At 36.1% G+C, this 13,905-nt stretch overlaps 1 protein-coding gene across 2 annotated transcripts in view; it reads right to left on the bottom strand.

Annotated features, from left to right (window-relative positions):
• The window catches only part of ZFR2 (zinc finger RNA binding protein 2), a 134,113-nt gene that overhangs the window by 119,409 nt on the left and 799 nt on the right, over positions 1–13,905 (bottom strand). The window contains exons 2-3 of one of the 2 annotated variants that reach the window (XR_011168113.1): positions 10,205–10,327; positions 7,373–8,124 (exon numbers count right to left, since the gene is read on the bottom strand). The exons of the other annotated variant lie outside the window; for it this stretch is intronic. The gene's annotated coding sequence lies outside the window, so the exon portion shown is untranslated. Of the gene's footprint in view, positions 1–7,372; positions 8,125–10,204; positions 10,328–13,905 lie in introns of those variants that run through there. 2 annotated transcript variants of the gene reach the window in all.

The raw sequence follows: 13,905 nt of genomic DNA, 5'->3' as shown, positions 1-13,905 counted from the left end.
TTCTCAGAATTGACTACAAGGAGTTGACAAGCAGAGATGACATCAGTAGGACAGTGTGTAGATATTTGGTAAAGGGTTTAAAGACTGAACTCAAATGCCTAGTACCAGACACAAAGAGAACATCTGAAGGATTTTAAGGATATCATGAACAGTTAGCACAGTGGCACATATTAACTGCTTAATAAATACCTTTCTAAAGTGATACCTAAGCAGTGAATAGAGAAGGCATTGTCAGTGGTATTAAGCAACAAGTATCCATATTAAAAAAGAAAAGAAAAGAAACGGAAGCAGAAGACTGGGACCTGAATTGGCTTGGTTGTAATAGTGAAGAAGTACAAAAGATAGGAGTTACTAGACAGGAAGGGCTGGTAAGATTTTGTCACTTATAGAATGATATGCAATAGGCTGAGTTGCCAAACATAATTAACAAGCATTTATTAAGCACCTACTATGTGCCAAGTATTAGGTATGTAAATATAAAGAATGAAGCAATTCCTACTCTCAACAAATTTATATTCCATCACATAATGCATATAATAGTATAAACTGAATATAGAATAAATAAATGATAAATCTGAATAAATGTATAAAATGATAAATATAAAAATAAAAAATATACAAATATAACTGCCCTGGGAAGGGCAGTTGGGGGGCGAGGGGGTAGATGGGGAAAAGGAAAGAAGAAAGAAACTTACTAAATGCCAACAATGCGCCAAGTACTGAGCTAAGCATCTTACAAATATTATCATTTGATCCTCAAAAAAGCCCTGGGAGATAAATGCTTTTATTATTCCCATTTTAAAGTTGAAAAAACGAAGGCAGACAGAAGTGAAGTGACTTGCCCAGGGTCACACAGATAGCATTTGAGGTACACTACCCACTTTGCCACCTAGTTGACAATAAAACAACTCCAAAGCTCTTGAAGAACCTTGATTCTTAAGAAAGATGGCTAAATGATGAAATCACTCCCAACTTTGTTGAAGTCACATAGTTTTACCTACAACTCTTAGAAAGCTGTCAAACTTTAAAAATAATCTATTGGTATTATCATGTGATTGGGCCAAACAGAGAAAACTAGGAGTTAATGGGTAGAAGTTCTCATTATTAACATGTAACTAACATAACACTTCTACTCTAATTACAGGCATTTGGTAAACTAACACACAATACCTTGGGAGGTTTTTGGCGGGAGGGGCGGGGTTCCAGAAAATAATAAATGCTAGCTTCCTGCTAATGGACACCTATTGAAATTCTCTGAGTTCATAAGGCCAGGGTTACTTTTTAATTCAAAAGAAATCCTAAGGAATCCAAAGACTTCTAGAACAGTTAATGATGGCTAGAACTAACTTGCCAATGATCTCACCACAATTCACAATCAGTTATGACAGGGCTATAAAGGTAGGAAAGTATATGCCCATTTTACAGATCAGAAAACCAAGATTTAAGGGGGATGAAATGATTTGCCCAAGGTAATACAGCTGACAAAGGTAGAATACATAAGCAAACTTCCTAAAGTGCCAACAAATTTTCTATCTTCCTTAATTAAAGAAACAAATTATAAAACAAATTTCAGTAAGTAATCAGCCACAAAAATTATTTTTTATTATTTAAAAAGTTAATTTTCCAGAACAGTAAGAAAAAACAGAAAAAAAAAACTGCAACAAAAGAATCTGAATGTTATAGTTTAAGGAAAATTCAAGAACTTTCCTAATAATCAACTTGATCTTAAGAGTAGTAAGGTTACTTAAGAATAAATACCTTTTTTAACTTTGTATGCAACCTTTTTTAAAGTTTGCAACATTTATTCCTAGGTGCAGAATTTTTTTTTTTAATTTCTAAGTCTCTTTTTTTTTAAAGCAATCAGGGTTAAGTAACTTGCTCAAGGTTACACGGCCAGTTATTTCTGGGTGTGGTGCTGAGTGTCTGAGCCTGGGATTTGATCTCCAGGTCATCCCAACACTGGAGCTAGTGCTCTTACTCGCTGAGCCACCTGGCCGCCCCCTAATAGTCCCTTGAAGGGTAACATTTTATCTCCACATAACTTAAGAATTCTAGTTGTATGAAAAGTTTTATACATACACAATACCTCAAAAAAATAGAAATAACTACAGAGAGGCCACCACTAAATATACATTCATGGTTTTGAGACATAGTGGTAAAGAATGGTCAAAAATAAAAAATCAAGCCATTGGACACAAAGTGCTGCTATAGTTGAAAGGAAGCACTAATGAAGAATGAACAGTCTAGTAATTTGGGGTATAATGGTTTCAAACAATTGTTTTGACATAGAATCAATCACTCACCAAACCTTTCTGCTTGGTTCTAACTTCATAAACTTTTGCATTCTAAACCTATTTCTCAATCTCTTCCTGTCTCGTTCTTTCTAACCCTATTTTTATCCTCACCATGACCTCCAAACATCCTCCCTTTCCCTATTCTCACAGTTCATCATCTCTGCTTTGGTCTCACTTCCCTTCTTTTCAGTTATGATTCTATTATCATTGGCCAATACAACCACCCACTATCAAGTACTTTAGAAACTATGGCCCCAAGCACACCAAAGCCCAACCCTGTGTTGAATCTCCACCACTCTCCTTACATCTGATGGGAAGTTACTCAATTGTGCCAAGTAGGATTACTACATATTTGTTATCTGACTTCAATTGGATCCTCACCAATACACAGCAATCCTTTATTTCTTCCCTCTTATAACTCTCTCCACAGTGACTATTCCCAAACCTTTTCCTCAAACCTACTTAGCTAAGAATATAGAGACCATCTACTCTAAAAGTCTTCTCCCATACTCCATAGCTCAAAAAGCTTTATCATCAGTCACCATTCTCTCCCTTGTGCCCATTTTTGCTATAGAGGTGATCCTTCTCCTTGCCATAGCCAACTCTTGATTTGTGCTCTTAATCCTGTTCCTTCCTATTTTCTCCGGGAGCTTGCCCCCATCTTTTTCAATCTCTCTTTATCTCCTGGCTCATTCCCCAAGGACTATAAACACAGCCAGTTTTATCCTTAAAAAAAATTTCACTTAATCATATCATCTCCTCAAGCTATCATGCTAAAGTTTCTTTTCCCTTTTACCCAAGCTAAATATCTAGAACAGGTCATCTAGAGTGACTGCTAATTTGCCACTTTCTTCTCTAAATTTGGAAGCTGGCTTCCCACCTTACTAAAACTACTCTCTTCAAAGTTAGCAATGATTTCAATTGCCTAAATAATTCTGTTTATTTGACCCCTCTGCAGATTTTGGCACTGTTCATGATGCTTTCCTCTTGAACACTCTCCTCCCTGGTTTCCATTAACAATGCTCACCTTAGTACTCCTACTTAACCATTCCTTTTCAGTCTTTACTGATTATCAGCCTGCTGCCAATCATTAAGTGTGAGCATTCACCAAGGCTCTGTTCTGGGCCCTATTCTTGCTTTACACATTCTTCTTGGAAACTTCACCAGCATCTATCTCTTCTGAACTCCAGATTATTAACTACGTCCAAGGACATCTCCAACTGTATGTCTCATTACGTCAAACTAATTACATCCAAAGTATTTCCCCACAAATTCATCCCTTCTTACAAACTTTCCTAGCCACATGAAAGACACCATTCTACTTCCAAATTCACATCCTATTTCCCACCCTCAATACCTTCTCTCTAGGTCTAATCAGCTGTCAAATGTAGTCACATCTTCTTTCACAACTCTCATCTGTGTCCTCACTATTTGCACAGCCAGTGATATAAATCAAACCCTCACCTCTCCTAGGTTATTGCAATAACATTCTAACTGGCCTCCATGCTTACATTTCCATCCTCTATCCAATCCATCCTTCACATAACTGCCAAATTAATATTCCTGATATGAACATGCCACTTTTCCCACTCAAGAATCTTAAGTGGCTCCTTATTGCCTCTAGGATAAAGCTGACCTTTATATCATCTCCACCTATACATTTCCATACTTATCTCATATTATTCCCCTTCACATAGTCTTATGTTATTGTTAAATAGGCCTGCCAGCTGCTCTCCACCCATATTTCACCTTCCATCACGTCTTAGAATAGGTGGCTCCTCACACTTGGAATATAAATATATCTCTCTTTGCGAAGGGAGAAGGTAACAAGCATTTCTTAAGCACCTACTAGATGCCTATGACCTCAATTGATCCTCACAACCCTGGGAGGTAAGTTCTATTATTATACTTATTTTATAGTTGAGGAAACTGTAGCACAGAGGGACTTGTCCAGTCATATCTTAGACTAGATTTGAACTCAGATCTTTCTAACTCAAGTTAGTGATCTATCCACTGTGCCACTCAGCTGCCTCTTTACAGCTAAATCCCCAGTTTGCTTCAAAACACAACTCAGGTACTATTGCCTAAAGGTGGCCTTTGCTGATCCTAATTGCTAATGTTTTCCCTCTTTAACTTTGGTATAACTTTATGTGTTTTTTACTTATATATGTATATACACACATACATTTTTTTACCTGTGTCCATTTATTACCTGTATACATGTTGTACTGTATGAATGTAGGCTCTTTCAAGGGCAAATACTTTGTCTTTGTAACCACTTAGTTTTGTGCTCAGCATATAAAAGGCATTTAATAAATATTTGCTTAAAGTTTTTGGGAAATCGTTTAACTGAGAAAAAGTACTACTTTTTTTTTTTTTTTGCTTTTTGGAGGGCAGTTGGGGTTGAGTGACTTGCCCAAGGTCACACAGCTAGTTTTTTGTGTTAGGTGTCTGAAGCTGGATTTAAACTCAGGTCCTCCTGATTCCAGAGCTGGTGCTCTATTCACTGCACCACCTAGCCGCCCCAAAAGCAGTAGTGTTGATGAAAGCAAAGATCTGATTATAAGACTTTGGTATCTGAGTATACAAGTAACTGATAGGTTCATCCGGTTAAATGTAACATGATTTAGAATCCTCATCCCTTTGACATCTTTTAAACTAACCCATAAAGGTATCGTAAGTTACATGTTAACAAAATGTTACTGGTGTTAATAAGCACTTTTTACAATTAATAGTAACTAAAATTATTACTTTAAAACCATCTGTTGCTCTCCTCCTTCCCATAAGTCTGACAAATACTGATAGACACTTAATCATCCATGCCGTCAAAGGTTAGACCTTGGAAAAGGAAAATCCTCTAGTGAAGAAATTAGTGCTAAAACTTGTTAACCAATTAGAGTTAAAAACCAGTCTTTAAAATACACTTGCATTGCACATCTTCCTTTAATAGTTTTATGTTATGGGAAATTTGCTAACTGGCTTCATTATGTCAGGATACCAGTTTCTTTCTTTAACCATGACATCACTGGTATATTTTAAGAGAATCATCATAGCACTTTATAGGTGGACAGGGCCTCACACACTTATTTATTCTGACCCCCTAATTCTACAGATTGAGAAACTGAGATCCAGTGTATTTCCCCTTATCCACAATCACAAAGCAAGTTAGTGACAGAACCAGAACTAGAACCTGGCCAGATCTTCTGATTCCCAACTCCAATGTTCTTTCCACCAAACCAATGCTTCTCAAAAAGTCTTAAATGTAAAATATGATGGCACTTATGTGAATACTGCATAAGCTTCAAACATAATGCTTATATTCCAGCTGGAAGCACATTTCAATGAAAATAATCTGTAGTTATTTCAGGTGATAAAATGTTTAGGAATCATTGAAGAGGAAGGATATACTGTCCCTTTATATTTGCATGCAATCATTATTGATACATTGAAGGAAATCTTCAAAGAATCATTGAAATAATATTAATACAAAATTATAAAACATTTTGTCAAGAAAAAGGGGCAAATATTTATTTCTCAAACCATAATATTGAAATTTCTGACAGTACTTCTTAAAACAATAACAATAGGTCACCTTTATATATAGCATTTTAAAATTTATCAAACATTTCCCTCACAACAACCCTGTGAGGTAGGCAAGGCAAGTATTCTACAGATGAGGAGACAGACTCAGAGGTGTGGTGAAGTGATTTGCCCAAAGTCTCACAGCTACCAAGTGGCAGATCCAGGACTGGAACCTCAGGTTTTCTGACTTGAAGTTCAATATTCTTTCCAATACACAAAACTAACTCAAATAATGAAGAAAGATCCATCTCTCAAGGGAAGAACAGTAAAAATTGTCAGTCCCACAATCCAATTCATTCTCAAATGAAAATTAAATCCTGTTCACTTTTTGTAGTATTAAATGGGACAAGGCTTAGAGGAAAATAATTTTCCTAGTACTTTGATAACAATGAAATAATCAAAATCCCCACAAGAAAATTTTGCTAAAAAGTAAAAAAAAAAATTTAGATCACAAATGCAAGTTAATATTCAGATTTGCATAATTATAGAATCACAAACCATAAGAGTGGGAAAGGACATTAGTGATCATCTAATCCAACCATTTATAAGTAATTAAAAAGAAAGAAACTGAAGTACATAGCTTAAGAGTATTTCATGAATTTCTCTTCAGATGTGTAGATATGAAAGATGTTTTTATTCACTGAAGACATCCATTAGAAAGAATATTTTAAATCTTTATTAACAGTTAAGGACAAGATACATTCCAATTACAATATATAGCATATACACATATATCCATTCACACAGTACTTGACTTCATTTTAGTTAATTCTGACAATTCTGGAAGACTTAGAAAGAAATAAGAATATTTCTTCTTCTTTAAAGAGTGAGAACCTCAGGAATGATCTCTATGAAATACTAATTTCAGATCAGGAATCCTAGTTAATCTATCTGTTACCTTAAGAAAATAGTCCAGTGTACTAGGAAGCATAAGTAACTTGATGAAATAAATACTTTGATCCCTTATAAGTATAAACACAACTTTACCTTATTATAAGGCAATCACCCATTTTAACTTAAATGTAGTCAATTATATCTATATATATAGATATATATATATATCTAAATATATACATTTATCTAATATGTATCTAAATATAATATAACTAATATATATCTAAATCACACACTGGGTCACACTAGTTCTAAGGGAAATGTGCTCAAAGCCAGGCATCCACCCTAACAATAAGCAGTATTGCTTAAAGCAGGGTTTCCAGGAGATGGAAGTCTCATTCATTACTAAGGGAGCTGGGTCTATCTATATAGGATTGGATAAGGATAACTGCAGCCTCCCTTCTACAATCATGATGAAAAAGTGTGTGCCATACCACTATGGCCCAACAGGAGGCTGTCCAAATCAAATGAATGCTTATTTAATGACAATGATGGTAAAATATTAAGTGTATGTATAGAACATATTTTGCTGAATAAAAAACACTGTGTATCTTTTAAACAGTATAAGTGGAAAATTTTCAGAATTATCGGTAAGACTAGAGTCAACAATAACCATTCCTTTTTATTATTATAAGCCAAGATACTAAAAATGTACAATGGGTTCATTCAAAGACTCAAGACTAACCATGAAGATTAAAGGGACTAAAAACTTCCAAAGTCATGTCTCCAATAAGCCAATAACATGTTGAACTCTAAAGCTTGGCATAAAAACCAAGAAAGGCAACTGGAGCTTTTAATTATAAAAACATCAAACCAGCACAAGATTCTACTAAACTATGATGAAATCATTAGAATTTGAAAAGATTAACTTCCAAATGATATAAAACACTAATGCTAAATCTTTTTCTCAAACATTTACCCTTTGAACAATTAAAGTTGAATTAGACAATGGCCAATTTCAATTTTCTGAAATGAATTTCCCAGTTACAAAATATGACAATTCTCAGTTTGGGGATTTCTCAGTAAATAATAAAGAAAAATGCCTTGGAATTCAATTATAGCAATGCAACAACAAAAAGGTACTTGCTCCAAATCCAACTTACCTTAAAAAATGAAAAACAAAAAGCACACATACACATACCCACTGCTCACATCTACAGAAAATGGCAATTATGCTCCATTCCCAAGCATAGAAATACTCATAAATGAATATTTTGTTAATTTTTTTTTTAGTTTGCAGAGTACAATTCAGGTGACCTTAAAACCACAATATTCAAATCCAAAATACTCCCAAGTAGTAGAGGTTGTAATAGTCTTCAAAATGGGTTATTCCAAGATATCTCATGGAGAGGGGCTGGGGGGAAGGGGGGGATGAAAGAAGAGAAGGGGGTTTAGTTTGTTTGGCATGCTGCCAACAGTTTATTCTTACAAAAATTCTACAAGCTATTAAAAAATTTAAATTATCACACAGAATTTTAGGACTGAAAGGGAATTTTTGACATCATCAAGTCCAACACTCTTATTTATATATGAGGGGGGAAAGTCCCAGAGAGGGGAATGAAACGTCTTGCCTAAGTTGAGAGTTAATGGAAGGCCAGAGACTAGAGCCAAATCTACTGATTCCACTTCATCATTCTGCCTCTGCCTGCAAGGTTCTCAATTGTACTACTGTTTCCAGTCAAATGAAAGCTCCTTGAGGTCAAGCTGTTTTTTTTTTCTTCATATCCTCAGCACCTAACAAAATACTTTATATTCGATCATCTCTTAATGCTCATTGAATTGGTTTGGACCTTAACTCTTGGTGGTAGACAAGAGAAACTTAATACTGGACATTTCAAAAGTAAGGTGTTAAAAAAGCTTTTAATATACAAATAAACCCTACACCTTGTTTTCTTTTATAAAAGACATTTTTAGTTCAAATTTAGATAGAATTATCTCAGATAATGCAATGCTAACATTCAGTGATTCTATGAATAAACTACTTGACAGACCCTATAAATCAGAACTATGATAAAAAAAAAACTTTCAACTTAGCATTACTTCATCCTGGACATGAGGACTTTTCATTTGGTAAGAAATTCTTAAACAATTCATCTAAATCATAACTATAAGTGAAATCTTAAAAGCCTACAAAATGCATTATTATTATCACGGTCACCCATTGCCTATGATTTATTTATTCTTCTTTTAAGTATGTGAGCAATATAATTTGCATTATACTTTAATGTAAAAAAGTTTGTAGATTTTTTGAAATTATCAAAAATTAAAAAAAAATCCACTAGTTTAAACAGACTGAAAAGGTAGTTTTAATTACCTTCTATATGTTTCTAGCACTCTTCCCTCACTATCTAGCCCAATTAAGAATTTACCCCTATTTACCAAGTCTAAAATTAGAAATTCACCCAATTTTTTAGAAAGATTTAAAACAGCATTTCAAAGTTTCTTTTCAATGATATGCTTGTTGTATTCATTTTAAGTTATACGTACTTTCTGAACACAGATAACTGTTCAGGAAAAAAAAAACCCTGTTAAAAATTCAAAATAAGGATGATAACACAAAACTTGGCTTCTGAAGTTCACAGAAGACTAGATTTTGAATGCAGAATACATCCTATGAAAAAGATTCATGTACCCCAAAATCCCAATGATGTGCTTCTTTGGGTAAAACGTTTTTAGCTCATGGGAGATGGCTTCCCATTTCCTGCCTTATATTTCCATTTGATTCTGTAATTGATGGCATGAAAATTCAAAAAAGTACATTTCAAGCCATCCAGACTTACCATTCTTATCTGTCATATTAGTAAAACGCACACATACCTTTCATTTTAAAAGTTGTGTTCAACAAATATCTTAAGCTTTCATTTTCAGAGTGGTGCAATCCAGAGAATTAGTTTTGGAGAAATTCTTACCAAAATTACACAGGCTGACTCAATCCCTGAGATATTTTAGTCTGAATGAGAAAGACTCTCCAAAAAAAAAATCCCCAAACTACTGAAACAAGGAAAATTTCCTTGCCAACAAAAGCTTTCTGATTGTCCTCCTTTGGGAAGCATAAGCAAAACTCAAATGCAAACTGATCCTGCACTATAATATATAGTCAGAGGTAATTTGGTAAGTTAATTCTGTAAGCCTAATTAAAATTTAACTCAATATTTTAACCAAAAGTGCTTATTCCCATGAAATTTAGGAATAGCAGAAAGCATTCCGTTTGAAGAAAGCTCTCTCTTCTCCTGTAAGCAACTAATTGCCAAACTATTCTTAAATGTGGTCATCCTGTTATGAATGGCTCACCACAATGAAAAGGATAGACCTTCTATTTGAAGTGATATCTCACCAATGGGGGTCAAATAGTGTGGATCACCGGACCTTACTGCACCACCTGGAGGCCAGGCTGGGTATGACCAGGACCGTTTTTAAACAGGTTTCAGTCATACCTGACAGAGCGCTCCCACAATCGGTGATGTTAGGTGATCTTCCATCTGCCAATACTGGGATTGCATGTGGTGCTCCCCACAGGTCGGTTTGGACTCCGGTGCTTTTCAGTATCTATATATTGCCTTTGGGAGAGATTTTTGAGAGATAGGGCTGGGGTTATCATTACTATGCTGATGACATCCTACTATATATTCCTCAGTTTCCCAGCTCTGAGGATTTTTAAGATTTGGAGAATACAATGGAAAATACCATATTAAAACACTATCTGGGTGAGCATGAGAATTAATCATACTAAAATAAAAGCAGATTCACTCAGTATGGCAATGTAAAGAACACTGCCTTGGGCCTTTCTTAAAGAAAACGAAGTTCCTTCACTGGCAGAGAATGAACAGCTGTAATCCCTGACAACATCAGCGGTGATCAAGGCTGCAAATGCTATTGACCTCTTCATTCTGGGAGGGTAGAAGTGCATATTTGTGCCTACCTTAGATCTCAAGAGTTCATTACCTATTCACTGCTAGTGAAAATTTCTACCACACACTGCTACTACTCAGCACTGATACTCAGACTTCAACTAGTTAGTATTACACAAAGGTTAAGAATAGGTTAAAGCATTAAGTTACTCAGATGATAAGATACTAACTAGGCCATTAAGCTTTAATACCCTCAGTATAAAAAAAATGAAGTTTCTTAAACTAAGGACCTGTAAACTAAAGGTCATCTTTACAGAATAAAATATTACATAAAAGTATAGCAGTGGTTATATACAGATTTAAGCCTTTATATTTAATAATACATATTAAAAAAAGAGCTAGTGGATGGGTCAATCTCCAAAATCACCAAGGCTAAAAAAAAAAATAAAATGTATTTTGTGGGAAGTTTATTGCTTTCTAGTAGAATATGCTTCCAAAATTACATATTAGCATTAAGACATTTTGATCACCAATCTGACTTAAGCACACAGAGAATTATAATATGACTTCCAAGACAGCTCTCTTCAACTCACTGGAGCCCAAAACCAGTGCTTGATATCAATTTAAAACAGTGTGGAATTAAACTCTGCAAAATGGAATTAGTCTTTAATTCTAAAGGCTTATGGTATTAATACTAAAGCTCATAAGACATTTTATTTAAAATCACAATTGAAACAAGGGGGGAAATCAAGATGGTAATCAAAACTATGTTGCCTAAATTATTTTCAGATTTTCTATCTGACTTCCAGTATAATACATCTTGCTGGATCAGTGATTGAAATATTTCAAATCAGTGCCCTATTTATTAATGGTGAAACAACTATCTGTGAAATAGTCTAACAAGTAAAGTAGGCACAATCTTAAGGGATGTCAAAAATATTGTCACAATTTACAGAATATCCTTTGTGAATATTGCTAGCTAAAATATTTCAATTTAAATAAATTTAAATAAAACACTTTAAGAAGATTTGCCATCTAGTTCTCTCTTTCATGATACATATTTTTCTCTGAACTAAGTATACAATATGGAAGATCCACATTTTTAAAAACTTAAGTCAAGCAACACCTTAAAAGATAATATTCTACTTAATATCTTTCCAATCTAAAATACAGTAATTCTCTTAGGTCAAAGTTCTGTGTCTCATAATTTTCCCTTCATATTTTGCTCTGAATAAAATTCATTCCTTTCTCAAATGACAAGTTACTATACCTTACAGATGTTTTTAAAGACACCCCAAATCCTGCTGTTCATAGTACCCCTTCATTCACAATACTCTCACATACACAGCTAGGGATATATTTCATCAACTATATTAGAACATAAAAACGCAGCTGCAATAAATTAACATTTTACAAATACCTTAGTTCAAAGAGATTTGAACTCAGCATTCACTTTAAACAGCTTTAAAACAAGTCAAACTCAATTTTTCCCTAACAGGTAATTGTGATAAAAAGTTCAACATTCAAACATATCCTCCCTCCACCCACCATCAGACTGTAGTACATAGGTGCAGTTCTCTGCTATTTAACAAGGTACATAACTGGGCAAGTGGACTTCCTTTTTAAAAAAACACTAACAATGATCATAAACCTGTGATAACCACAAAATTGAGTAAAACATCAAAAATGAAATAATCTGTTTCAAGGAAAACAGAAGGCCAGGAGGATTCTCCTCATAAAAAATCTGTTAGCAGCAGCTGCAGCAAAATATAATTCCTGAAGTGCTGTATACATTAAATAAGTACATGGACATTCCTCTGAATTATTGAGCCCAAATACAGGTTTGTTTAACCTATGTTTCCTTAACAAATAAAAAAAGGCCAAGGTTGGAAAAACAGCATTGTAAAAGTGTTTATGATGGGGCTAATGGCCTGATTCCAATCACTGAAATACAGTGGGTGGAGACATGCAAATACTGCACTGATCATAATGAAAAGAGCAAGAACCTAAAGTATTTGGTAACCAATAGCAGTCATTTCTATGATCTGGAAATGGGGAATATTGATACATATGTGGTAGGCTAACAAATGCAAAGATGTGAAGCATCCAAACTGGGAGGGGGGAGAGAGGGAACTGGTAAATGGTATGGTTTACTGGTGAAAAAAAGTGGAAACCAAAAATGGTGGGGGGGAGGAGAGAAAATCTTCCCTCTTCTCCCAGGCAGGTAATGAAAACGAGAGAATGACAACCATTCCTAAGGGAGGGTGGGGAAATCTGAACGTGCAGAAATACTCCAGAAATTGTCTAATCCTTAGGAAGGACTTCCCCTGCCTATTAAGCTCCCCAAATTACCTGCTCTCTACAGAGTTCTTTGTCTCCACGTCCCATTCTTGCCCAGGTTTTGAGTTTCCCTGCTCTCCACCACCTTGAATGTTCATAATCACTGTGCACCTGGCCAGATCCCTAGCCACCTTTACCCTTCCCCTCTCTATGCCCAGGTAAGCCCCCTCCCTCTTCACACACTCTTCAGTCAGGTCCCTGATCTTTCCTTTGGCTGTACCCTAAATCCCTGGTGTCCTGTATCTCCCTAGTTCCCCCATTCTCCCACCTTTCCTTCCTCAAGTCCCGAAAACCTTCTACTAGTTCCTCCACCTGGAGGTTCTTGATCATTTTTTCATCCCTAACTTCCCCATCCCCACCCTGCTCTAAATTATCCCACAGAACCCTCCCCCTTCTTTAGTCCCAAATTCCTCCATACCCCAAGATTCCAAACTCATAACTATTCCCTCAGTTCCTCGTACTACCTCTTTTTCCCTACTGCCCCCCTTGCCCACAATTACCCCCGATACCCCATGTGCAGCACACTCCAGCCCCCTCCCATCCCTCAATTGCAGTTCTGCTTCCCACACAATCCCACTCATCTATCCTTCAACTGCACTCCTATTCCTGGCTATGCTCCCACACATACCTGGTCCCCCATCCCTCCCCCACAGCCCCTGCTCTACCCCACCATCTTAGGAGTTACCTGCCACACACCTCTGCTCTCAGCAGACCTCCCCAAACCCCAGGGCACTCCACACTGCTCCAGCTCCTATCCTTCCCCACGCCCTCAGAAGCTCCCATATCCCCAGCGCTGCTCCCAACACCCTCCCTATGCATCCCGCCCAACCCTAGCTGCTCCTACAAGCCCTCCTCTCCCCAGTCTCCCAGCCATCCCACGAACTGCCGCCCACACACTCTCCTCCTCCCATCCCCAACCCCCTTCCCTCTTTCCCCCAGGTCCCATG

This window comes from Petaurus breviceps, unplaced genomic scaffold (assembly GCF_028583685.1).
Source record: "Petaurus breviceps papuanus isolate PSGF00001 unplaced genomic scaffold, PetGlider_PUasm1.0 180, whole genome shotgun sequence".
Taxonomy (NCBI): Eukaryota; Metazoa; Chordata; class Mammalia; order Diprotodontia; family Petauridae; genus Petaurus; species Petaurus breviceps.
This window is presented reverse-complemented; position numbering and strand designations above follow the sequence as displayed.